Raw genomic sequence first — 12588 nt, 5'->3', positions numbered from 1 at the left:
GGGTTGCTCACGGTTCGGTTAACCGAACCGTGGGGCACATTTTGTAACCAAACCAGTAGTACTAGTTTTTGGAAAACCAGTAATCGAAACCGAACCGAAACCTATCAGTTAACTGGTTGACTGGTTCGGTTAATCGTCAGTTTGGTTCATCGGTTTTTTAATTTTTACAATATATATTATAAAAATATATATATATAAATATATAATAAAAAAATATAAATATATATAAAATATTATATTTTAAATAATAAATAATATATCATATATTATAAATATACATATATATATTTATATATATAATGCATATATATTAATTTATAATATATAAAAAATATATGTAAAATATATATAATATACGTAAATATATATGAAATATATAGAAATATATATATACCGGTCGATTCGATTAACCACCGGTTTTTTATATTGATTAACCAAAACCGAACCGGTACCTTCGGTTTTTCAAAAACACTGAACCGACCGATTCGATTTCAGTCAATAGTTTTGACCGGTTTGATTTTTTGGTTTTTTGGCTTACCCCTAATTGCTCATGTACTTTTGTCGAATCATTCTCATTGAAATATTATTTCCATGATTTGAATCTAAAAATTCTGGGTACATGTTTGTTTAAACATCAAAAATCCTTTTAATTTAAATAGGCCAAAGCATTATAATAGCATCGAAGTTTCATACTTTGATTGAGTTGTATGCATTGCATACCTTTAAATTTGTCTTTTTCTTTAGTTACAAAAGCCATTCATTTGAAGCAATCATATCTTTCGATGATTCAGATTTATTTTTTGTAAATTACTAAATAGGTATTTATGAGATTGATTTTAGAGGCAAATGTGTTTTTCTTTTATTTTAGTAAAATTACTTTCGAGGATAAAGTAGCGTGTGATCACCTAAACATTTAAATTTCGACTGTTCTTGAGTAACCTCTAAAATGGTTACGTTCAAAAGAACGATTTGGTTAACTGGTTCTCTAACTACTAATTAGATTTCTTTTTTTTTTTTTTTTGACTTTCCAAAGTAATATAGCTAATTAGATTTTGATTGGGAATTAAAAAAAAAAAAAAAAAGAAAATTCTTGAGTCGATCAAAACTTTGTGAAAATTTATTTCTTCTTCCACTAAGTTGTTGTCTATTTGGTTCACATTGAAATTTATAACATTCTTTTGGCTACAAAAATTTGCTACATCTTAATCCTATTTTTTTAGTGATTAAGAATAGGTTTTTGGTAAGCCATTAAATAAGAATTCATTAGAGTGATTTAGTGGCTATTTATTTCCTTTGATTTAAAAAAAGAACCACTATCTCAAATAAATTGGCATTTGATTCTCTTTGGACTATTCTTTTTGGAATAAAATTTAAAGTTCTACATTTCTTTTTAGTGATTCAGTTGAATAGGCTACTAATTGGTAATTACTTGCCTACCTAAATACCCCATTCAATCTCATATTTTGTCTCCTGCAAAAAGGACAAGGATTTCAGTCTATTTTTAACTTTTTTGTTTTTTGCTAATGAACCCTACCTTTTAGTGATTGAATTGTTGATAAGATACAAATAGCTATTTATAAAAGTGTTTTAGTGAATTATTTAATCTCCTCTTATTTTGGGAAATTACTCTCCCAATTATAGTGGCACATTTCCTTTTAAATATTGGGCTGTTCTTGGTAACTTTTAGTATTGTTACAGTCATTTTAACCATTGGGTTCCTAATTCTTACTATCGAATCTCCTCCTTATTGTTATTTAGATATTGTTGGCTGACTAATTGCAAGAACTAATATCATACTTCAAGTCCAAAAAAGAAAAAACAAAAGAAATTGATATTACTCAAAGTTCTAAATGAGAAAATTCAGGATTTGCATATAAGAATTCTTATCTCTCTCTTTCATTGAGAGCCATTACATTGGTAGTTGATTCACATTGGCATGATTATACTTAGTTTCCAATCACCAACTTGTTCTCATAATACTCCTAGATTTTAGTGGGTAAAAAAAGGAGGTTATCTCGTCGAGTGACTAATTTGGCCTTTTATTTCTCTCCTAAAAGCTCTTGGGGTCATTTTATTTTTAACTGAATTATTTTTGTAAGATATTTTCTGAAATAGTTGCATCTATTTGAACGTTTGGGTAGTCAACGACTACTCCACTACTTACTCTCCTATTTACCTCCTAAGAAAGAGCCTTAAATTTTTTTAGACTCTCTTATTTACTCTCCTAATTAATAGTTATGTTGGCTGCTTAAAAGAGTGGGTGTACATTTGGATTTGTCTTTTAGTGGAGTCTAACATATCTTTTGCCCTTTTTTCCCCTCAACATAGCATCTTATCTCTATTTAATTGTATACGAATTTAAAGAGTGAATATTCAATTGCCATCCTATATGTATATGATCCTATCTGTTAATTACATATTAGTGCCTTTGTTAAATTGTTGAAAAGTCATGTATTCTTGTGAAACTTTTTAATTACTACATAATATTTAAACAATTATTAAGTGATCCTCAATTCTAATTGCAATATAGTCCTTGAATTGTTGAAACCTTTTCTGTTTAGTCCTTCTTTCTAGAATATCACTCTGAAATCCTTAAGTTATACATACACTTTATACTCTCATAGAATTGTAAAATTGGGAATGGAAAATATACCCCTAAAACTTAGAATAATAAAAATTAAGAGAGAAATTAGTATCTACATTAATTAATGAAGAACAAGGATAGTGGGAGTGAAATAATATTAAATAAAGAGGATAAATACACATAAAAGGAAGAAGGAATGGAAATCATGGGAGGATCATCGGCTGTAGCTTGCGAATTAAGCAAAAGTGAGAAATTAAATGGAACTAACTTTCATATTAGGAAAGGAGAATTAGGAGAATTTTTGGAAAGAGAAGAAGTAGAGTACATATTAGACAAGGAAACACCTTCACCTCGAAAAGATGAAACATCTCTAGAGACAAATAAAGAATATGAAAAGTTTATGAGAGATAATCGAAGGGAAAGTTTGGCCATGTTAACTTTTATGGGACCCAATATAGAAAAATTTTTTGGATTATGAAAATGCAAAAGAAGTGTTTGGAGTTATCAATGATACATATGGTAAAGTCACTAAAACCTATTTTAAATTTTTAATTGAAAAATATTATGCATGTAAGATGGCTGAAGATGATTCAGTAGTTGAACACACATTAACAATATGAATGTAATAGCCAAGTAATTAGCTACTCCTAAAAATCCTATGTCTAAGAAAATGCAAGTATCCACCATATTACATAGCCTACTAGAATTGTGGAAATCCATAGTAATAGCATTAAACCTATCAAGGACAACACTAAATATGCAAAATCTCCCTATTCTTTTGGCCCTAGAAGTTGAGAAAACAAAAAACAAAAGAAAATGTCACAAGAAATGATGGTAACAACAAACAAGAATAAGGTTGAAAATGAAATTGAAGATATCCCTCAACAAAATCAAACATTCAAGGAAAAATATGAGGGAAAGAATAAATGGAACAAGAATCCAAATAAAAACTTCCAGAAAAGGGTTCAATGTTACCATTGTGGAAAGTTGGGCCATACTAAATACAATTGTAGAGAGATGTAAAAAAAGGGAAAAAATAAAGGAGAAAATGAAATAGAGGTTTTCATTTATTAAATCACTCCTTCATTGGAAATGCATTTAGGGGAAGTCCTAAGTATTGAAATTTACATAATAAATAAAATACCTGCAACTTTATATGGAATGGTAGTAAGTAAAACCTATCACATATAAAATATAGGGTTCAAAGTGTTTGTATGTTAAACTCTATTTATAGAAAAAATGGGAGCTAACTAATAAAAGGGTAATGTGTACCCAAAAGATTCCAAGGGTTACAATATGGATAAATTAGATAAGCATTGTATAGATTAAATTGAGCCTCTAGGAAGTGATCTTGCACTTTTTTACAATATGGATATAAAGATATATACTAAGAATAGTGGGAGTTCTCATATGATTTTATAAATATATATTAAGAATAGTGGGAGTTCTTACATAATAAAAACTAAAGTGTGGTTATCTTCTATATTTGAAAGGAAATATATTATATGTAATGTCATATTCTTTTACTAGTCATTATAGGAAAAGGGAAGAATCCTCTCTTTACAATAATCCTACTTGAATAAAATTATTTTGATTAGAACTATGTAATATAGTAAGAACTCTATTTAAGAAGGGAACAAAATTATGCAACTCCCAAAGAGGAAAAAGAAATTAAAAAAAATAAACAAATACATGTGCTCAAATACATTATATATATTGAAGCAAAAACAAATATGCATTATATATATGATATGTTGATATAATTGAGCATATGCAAAAGCTATTTATCAAATTAACTTTGGGAATTGCATTGGAAAGTGATTAAAGGGATACTAAGAATTATTCATGGAGCAAAAAAATTTAGTATAAATTAACTTACCAATGCAATGATTTAAAATTTATAGAATATTGTGATGCAAGTTTTTGCAAGAGACAACCTACTATTAATTATTTTTTCCTCTTGGGAGGAGGAACAATCTCCTGGAAATGAAGTGTGTGTGAAACACAAGAACGGTTTGAGGAGAGTAATTCACCTTAATCAGTTTATTAAGTAGCTTGTATATTTATAGTTACAATAAAAGAGACGTGTGAGAAAGAAGGTTACAAGGATAAGTACAATATTGTTACACCAGTGATAGGGATAAGGATGTTTAAGAGATATCCTTATCGTACTGATTTTTAGGAGGTCTATCACCCCCCCTCCGCAAGTTGATGGTGGGGAGACACCACTTGAAGCTTGTCACAGAGACGACTGAAGCAGGAGAATCCAAGGGGTTTGGTTAAGATGTCCACAACCTGATCCTTTGCGGAGATGTAATGAACAGAGGTGTTCTTGGTAGCAACATGATGGCGCACGAAATGAACATCTATTTCAATATATTTCGTTCTAGCATGGAACATCAGATTGGCAACTAAGTATGTAGCCCCAACATTGTCACACCAAAGCACAACATCAATGAGCGGGATACCAAGCTCTAGGAAAAGTGACTTGAACCATAGAACTTTGGAGGTAGTTGTGGAAACGCTGCGATATTCAGCTTCGTATTGGACTTGGACACAGTACTCTGCTTTTTGGAGGCCCATTAGATAAGGTTATCACCCAAGTAAATATAAAACCCAGTTTGAGACTTGTGGTCAGCCTTGTAACCAGTCCAATGAACATCTAAAAATTAATGCATGGAGAGAGAGGGAAGTGGAAGGGACAATAGCAAGCCTGAAATCAATTGTATGCTTCAAGAGTAGAATATATCCGATTCATAGAGTAGGATTGTGCATGAATTGGCATACCCGATTCATAGAGTAGAATATATCCGGACGAGTGAAGGACAAATATTGGAGGGAACCAACAATTTGTCTATAAAGAGAGACATCAGTAAATGGATTATTCTTGCTAGGGGTTGTAGCGACTGTCGGCGTGGACAGAGGTTTGGCACCAGCAAGCTGAACTTTTTCCAAGAGATCAATTATATATTTTCTTTGACTGAGAAAGAGACCATTGGGTGTGCATACAGCCTCCAAGGAAATAACTTAGTGGGCCTAGGTGTTTAAGGGAAAATTCAAGCTGCAACTTGGATATAATGGCATCAATAAGTGAAGGAGAGGAGCCAGTAATTATTATGTCGTCAATATAGATGAGTAGAAAAATTTGCTCACCGTGATGATGGAGGATGAACAAGGAGCTATTAGAGGTACAACACTTGAAGCCAAGCGACAAGAGATGAGAGCTTAGTTTTTGGAACCAAGCCTGTGGAGCCTATTTAAGCCCGTAAAGTGATATGCAAAGTAGGCAGACAAGATCAGTCTTCTCTTTGTCAACAAAGCCTGGGGGTTGCATCATGTAAATGGTCTCAGACAAGTCACCGTGTAGTAAGAAATTTTGTACATCTAACTGTTGTAACAGCCATCCCTTGGAGACAACAAGGCTGAGTATAACATGAATAGTCGTGGGCTTGATGACTGGGCTAAATGTTTCTTGAAACTCGAGGCCCTCTCTTTGATGAAAGCCCTTGGCGACAAGCCAAGCTTTGTAGCCTTCAACAATGCCACCCGGTGATGCTTCACATGGAAGACCCATTTACAACCCAAAATATTTTGATCCTCACTCTTGGGCTGTAAAATCCAGGTGTCATTCTTCATTAAGGCAACGAACTAGTCCTCCAATGCTCTGTGCCAGTTGGGGATTTTATTGTCTTGGGTGAAAGTAGTGGGTTTCAACACTATGAGATAAGATGAGGTATTTGGTGAAGGTATGGGCTTGGCGATAGTCATACTCAAGGAGCTTAAGACTGGGTTTGTGGATACCAGATTTGGATTTGGTGGTCATATGATGAGTGTTAAGAGTGGAGGGAGCAGTGGGTGGTAGGGGAGGTGGTTGTAAATTGAAGTTGGGCTCGTTATGGGCAGGGAGAGAGGTAGTATCAGGAGGTTCAGGTGTTGGACTAGGTTCAAACGGGAGTGGAGGGCTGGTAGGCGATTTAAGAGGTAAGTCCTCGTAAAGTGGGAGGAGGTCCTATGGTGGAAGAAGCATGACGAAGGAACACATAGAAGGCAACATGGAATTCCAATTTAGTAACATAGGCCCTGGTGTGAGGAAAGCATTCACACCCGAACACCCACAATCATAGATAATCTAGTGTCTTGTTCAAAAGTGCCTCAAGAGGAGTGTGATTGTTGAGAGCCCGTGTAGGTGTTCGATTCATTAAGTGAATAAGGGTGATGAACGCTTCCCACCAATATTCTGGTGAGGACATGACATTTGATGAATAACACCCAATCCAATTCAACTAGTGGGGACTGCAACTTGCAGAATTTACCGCCACCATCAAATTGTAACCACTTAAGAGGATCACCCAATTGACATTCAACCAAGGCTTTTAAAACTGGCTTAGACAACGAACCGGTCAGGAATCCAGTTCCCAGGTCAAACGGTCCAACCATTCAAATCAAATAGTCAACTTGTTCTGACAAAAAACTAAAAAACAATAAAAACCGTTGAATGATTCAAACAGTTCAACCACCCGGGTCAATTGTTGACCAAATCAACGTTTTTTTCTTTTGGCAAAAATCCAGTTTTGGGGAAAAACTGGGAACTGGTCACTGGACTGGTTCCTAGTTTTTCTTGTCCAACAGTCCAATTCGGTCCAGTTTTGAAAACCATGCATTCAACCATAGTTTTAAAGTGGACAAAGATAATCAAAGTATCCCTCTTGGCATGCATTGGGTAAAGCCATGTGAATTTGGAAAAGACATCTATAAAAGCTATGGAATAATGATAACCATGAACTAGGGATGTGGGTGCAGAGACCCAAACATCTATTACAACTAATTCAAGAGGAGAAGATACATTATTATCAAATGGCAACCAATGACTCTTTCCATAAACACAGAAAGAAAAGAGATAAGACGCCTTATTGGAGCTAACTAGGAGATGATTATGCTACACAATATAACAAACTATGGAAGAAGATGGATGGAAAAGTCACAAATGCCAGGTATCAATTGAGACATGAGCACCAACTAGAGCCGAACGAGAATAGTTGTCAAAGGAAGATAATATAGTCCATTTTTAGTCACTCCTCAAAGAAGTATTTGATGAAAGAAAGGTAGGATCCATCTAATGGATGCCATAAAGATTGCGGAATAGGTGAGCGAATTTCAAAAATTTTTTTACCTTCTTTCAACTGGGAATCGTATTCCCTAAATTTGGAATACAATATTCAAGAATTTTACTTGTACCATAATCGAACCAGATCTGAACCAAAATGGAAGGGAGGAATTATACCTGATCTAGAGAAGCAGTATCTCCCAAAGTTGGTATTCACACCCAAAGAAGACACCAAGATCCGCTCCTACTGAATATGACACAGCTGTGTGTGGAACGGAACCAGCAGAGTGCGTCCTACACACTGAATCCTTCGTAAGAATCCACTGGAAACTCAGAGTACTAAATCTTTTCAGTCTTTTCTGCAAAACTGATGTCAAGAACCAATTTCTTGATTTCTTTCTTCTTCAATGATCAAATCTTGTAAGAATCAATGGTGGCAGTTGGAAGAGAACTCCTAAAGCGAAGATGGCTGAAATTGCTTCTCTTCTCTCCGGAGTGTGTTTGAGATCTAATCTCAATTCGTAGGATAATTTCTTGCACAAAACCCTAGATTTGAAATCTGATTATGATCTCTTAGGGTTTCTCCTCTTTTCTTCTTGATTAAGAAACCTTCTAATTAGGAGTTATCCCAATCCAAATCAATATTTGGATAGGGGGTGATCTTAATCCTATCTGCAGATTAAATTAGCTTACTCCTGATTTTATCAGGAGGTTACCAAATTCAAAGTGGATAGGGTTAAAGGTCCAATCCTTTTGCTAACTTTAATCCCAGATCCGCCCTATAGATGAGTGATCATATCATCCCAACTCGAAATGGGCTTTTGGCCCATTAAGTGTTCAGTGCTTAACTAGTTTCCAATCTGCTGCCCAGTTGGGTTTCTTTGTATGGCGTGGGACCCAAGCATTGATCTACACACCAACCACATGGGTTCGGCCCAACCTTTATTACAAGGCCCAGCCAAATTCACTAAAAAGCTCAATGAACCCCTAAGCCCATCGCATGGACCCTATGGGCCCAACACTTACATTAAGTAGTCCCTGGCCCAAGCCATCTTATAAAACCCAAGGACTGTGGGCAGGTGCAAGATTAGTCCGTCAGGTACTATCCTAAATGGTCTTACACTTAACCTCTCAACCCTTAATGATCAAGCATTGCCCGACAAGAGAGGACCTCTCCCTCGGCTGCAAGGAACAGTGCCGCACTCTCTACTCACATGGATCCCTGGAATCAAAACCATTTGCAAACACTTTGAAACCGTACATATATATATATATATATATATTGTATATTATATATATATCATATATAAATTTTGCAAAACAAAATTCCAATGATTGAAATCAACTGCCGACAATTTGGTTTCCACCAGAGAGAGTGCATTCTCGATCATTACCTTTGTCCAACAAAGGGGCTGATCCTGTCACTATGATCACCCACTCAGATGAATTCTTAGACTGCCCCAACATGCCCAAGTTTTGACCCCCGCTAAGGATCTCACTAATTGGCATATCAAAGATAGCTCGATCTAACACCTAGTGAAGCATCATAATCGAATCTAGGGGTCAGGTGTAACTTTCCAGTTTTGCCCATCTATCTCCAAGGTTTAGGGCAACACTGAAAATCTGGTCCGGTTCAAGGATTCGAGTAATCCCATACTACATGTGCCTTGGATCTTACCCTGGTGACCGAGACAGGCCATCCCAACACTTGGCGGCACACCAGTATCAGCATTGGCAGGATAAATCTCCTCGGACATATCCAATGGCTATGAACATTTAAAATTAACACGTGTCTCATCAAGTGTCTATTTTAGGGTCTTACACAGAATTATACCAAACAACATGAATCAAACATGCACTTTATTTATTTACACTAAATGTCAAAAATACATCAAATCACATTGAAGCTAAGGGCATACAGAACTGTCTAACACTTGATGGGTTTTGGAGTCCTTCACCAAGAAACAATCAAGGTGAAACTCAAAATAACAGGCATTATCCTTAGTGAACTTAGAGACAAAAATTAAATGATTGTGAATGTCCAAGACATGTAAAATATCCTTGAGTAGCAAAGGATGAGAAGAGGGTACATAAGAGGTACCAATATGATGAATGTGCAAACTTGTGCCATCACTGGTGATCTTATTAGAGCCCCGATAATCATCATGGATGTTGAGGCGAGACAAGTCATGAGTCAGATGGTCAGTGTCGCCTGAATCAGGAAGCCAAGCATCCTCCAAAGAAGGAGATGAGGTAGCATTGCAGTCATGCTTCTAATTGCGCAAGTACTCAATAGAGGCTTTTAATTTACGACAGTTCTTGGTGGCATGACAACAAATCTAACACGGGCCCTTGATGTTGTTGGGTTTAGGTGTTGAAGAGGGAGGAGCTTATTAGAATTTGTTGTCATGTACAGGTTTAGCATCAGAGGATGTGACATTGGCACTTTTAATGGCATCAATGAGGGAGTCGCAGGTGAGTTGAGTCTCCTACTGGAGTAAGAGACCCTGGAGTTCCTCAAAGGAGATATCAGTGGATCGAATACTGAGAGCAGTAGCAAAAGAATCATATTCAGAAGAAAGCCGTTTGATGGTATGATGAATAAGCTAAGAGTTAGAGAACGGTTTACTGAGAGCGGACAAACGATCGTTGTAACTCTTGATCTCATGAAGGTAATCAGTCATGGGCATGTCCCCTTTTCGCAGTGAGGCAAGGTCATCATGAATGTGAACAAGTAGACTTGGCAACAAAGGTATTCTCCAGAGTGATCCAGATCTAACTACTAGTGGTGCATCTGACTACGTAAAACAAGACGAAGTCCATTAGAGTGGCAAGAAGCCATCTGACTAGTAAACGGTCTTGTTTCAGCCACGATACTTGATATGGGGTGAGATCACTCGAAGTGGAGCCAGTGCCCAGGTATGGGGTGGTGCCGTCTGCGTATCCTAATATTTCATGACTCAAAAGAGCTCGTTCAACTTGAAGCCTCCACAGATGATAGTTTGGTCTAGTGAGTTTAACCGTTATCAATTAAGAGAGAGAGACTAGTCATAGTGGTTGCAAAGGGAGAGGTGGATGTGGATGAGATAGAGGCGGTCGACATTGATCAATACTGGAGAGAAGGGCGTGAGTCTTAGGTCTCTGATACCATGAAACACAAGAACAATTTGAGGAGAGTAATTCACCTTAATAAGTTTATTAAGTAGCTTGTATATTTATAGTTACAATAGAAGAAACGTGTGATAAAGAAGATTACGAGGATAAGTACAATACTGTTACACCAGTGGTAAGGATAGGAATGTTTAGGAGATATCCTTATCGTACTGATTTTTAGGAGTTCTATTAGTGTATAACAAAACACACAATGAAAATGGAGTTTATTTAATGCAATAAAACTGCAACTGAAGCAATGTGGATCCACAAGTTTATTGAAGATTTCAAGGTGGAAGGTGCACCTACAAGACCAGTCATGGACAAAAATAAAATATTGATCAAGCTACAATTCAGATCATAAAAAATAAAGAGATTGGGCTGACTGAAAAGCATGTGCTACTACAAAATCATTATGTTCTTGATGTACATCAAAAATATGAATTGAATATGTATCGGCAAAATAGTTTCCAAACCGTTGACCAAGCCCAATTCAATTGATGGACAATTTTAAAATGGCATGTGAGGTCAACAAGACTATTAGGCAGCTAGTAAATCTTGTGCCAATACAGCCAAATGGGAGATGTTGGACCGACTGGCATATGGCCCTCAATATCATCCTCGATGTATAGGACTATCTGTAGGCCAATAGGAATAACCACACGATCGATAGAGTATTTGCTCTATATGGACTAACATGCACACACAATCAACACCTTTTTTCTAATTATTATTATTCTTATTTATTTTCCTATAAAATAAAATTTGTTTCGACTTATCTCTTTTAAACTTGGTCCACCAAAGTAGTTATTGGTTGAGAAAACATCTCAACAAGTAGGGACAAGTGTCTCATCCCAATGGAGGCTAATCCCAACTGGTTAGAGAGATTTGTGGAAAGTTCCTATCCACCGGAACAAACCCAACAGCCATAAAAGGGTCTATAAATAGAACCCAAAATAGTGAGAAGTATATTTGAGCTATTTGGAATATATTTCCTTCTCAGCATAACACTCTCTCTTAATCTCTCTTATTTGGATTATTATCAATTTTTAGTTGTGGTAGAACATTACCTCCACTTTGGGCTATTGAAGAAGTTTGGGCCACCTGTTCAAACTTGACACACGTTCCTGGAATATCACCAACACCACCACACAAGTCTTTCACCTTTCACTTCTCTTGTTGTGTGCTTGTTTCAGGCCACAAGACCCCCAAACCCTTTTATCTCCTACTAAAGCAGAGTTGCCAAGGTCATCCAGGTTGCATAACTAGAAAGGAGGTGTTTACACTGTTACGGCTCTCAGCCTCTCACTATCATAATGCCTGTTACCGTCAGTTGCCTGCCATGAGATTCACTTTGTTAAGAACTACTGACCGCACCATTGGTTGATCCTAAAGTCAATCTGAAAAGATAATCCATCGTCCCTTGTTTTAACGAAGAAATAATCCACACATCCACCGTTCCATTAACTAACACCCATAGTAACTAGTGACCTGGGGATGTGGAAAGAATCAGTGGGTGGGAGATCTGGAGTAAATTCGACAACCCAATTTCACCTCATTGCTACATTAACCAAATAACCACCCACGAAATAACAAAATGTAAACGTAAACTCAAAGACAGCATCCGAGAGTTACAGAGCAATCGCATCGTCAAGCGTTCCGTCAGTCTAGGGCAATAATTCAATTGGTGGATGGTGGACTTTAGACTAGAACTAGAAGCCATATGGAATGAAATCATCTATCATTCAAC

The sequence above is a fragment of the Nelumbo lutea genome, chromosome 2 (genome assembly GCF_056320005.1).
Source record: "Nelumbo lutea isolate HS-2025 chromosome 2, American lotus-T2T, whole genome shotgun sequence".
Lineage (NCBI taxonomy): Eukaryota > Viridiplantae > Streptophyta > Magnoliopsida > Proteales > Nelumbonaceae > Nelumbo > Nelumbo lutea.
Note: the sequence above shows the minus strand (reverse complement) of the source record.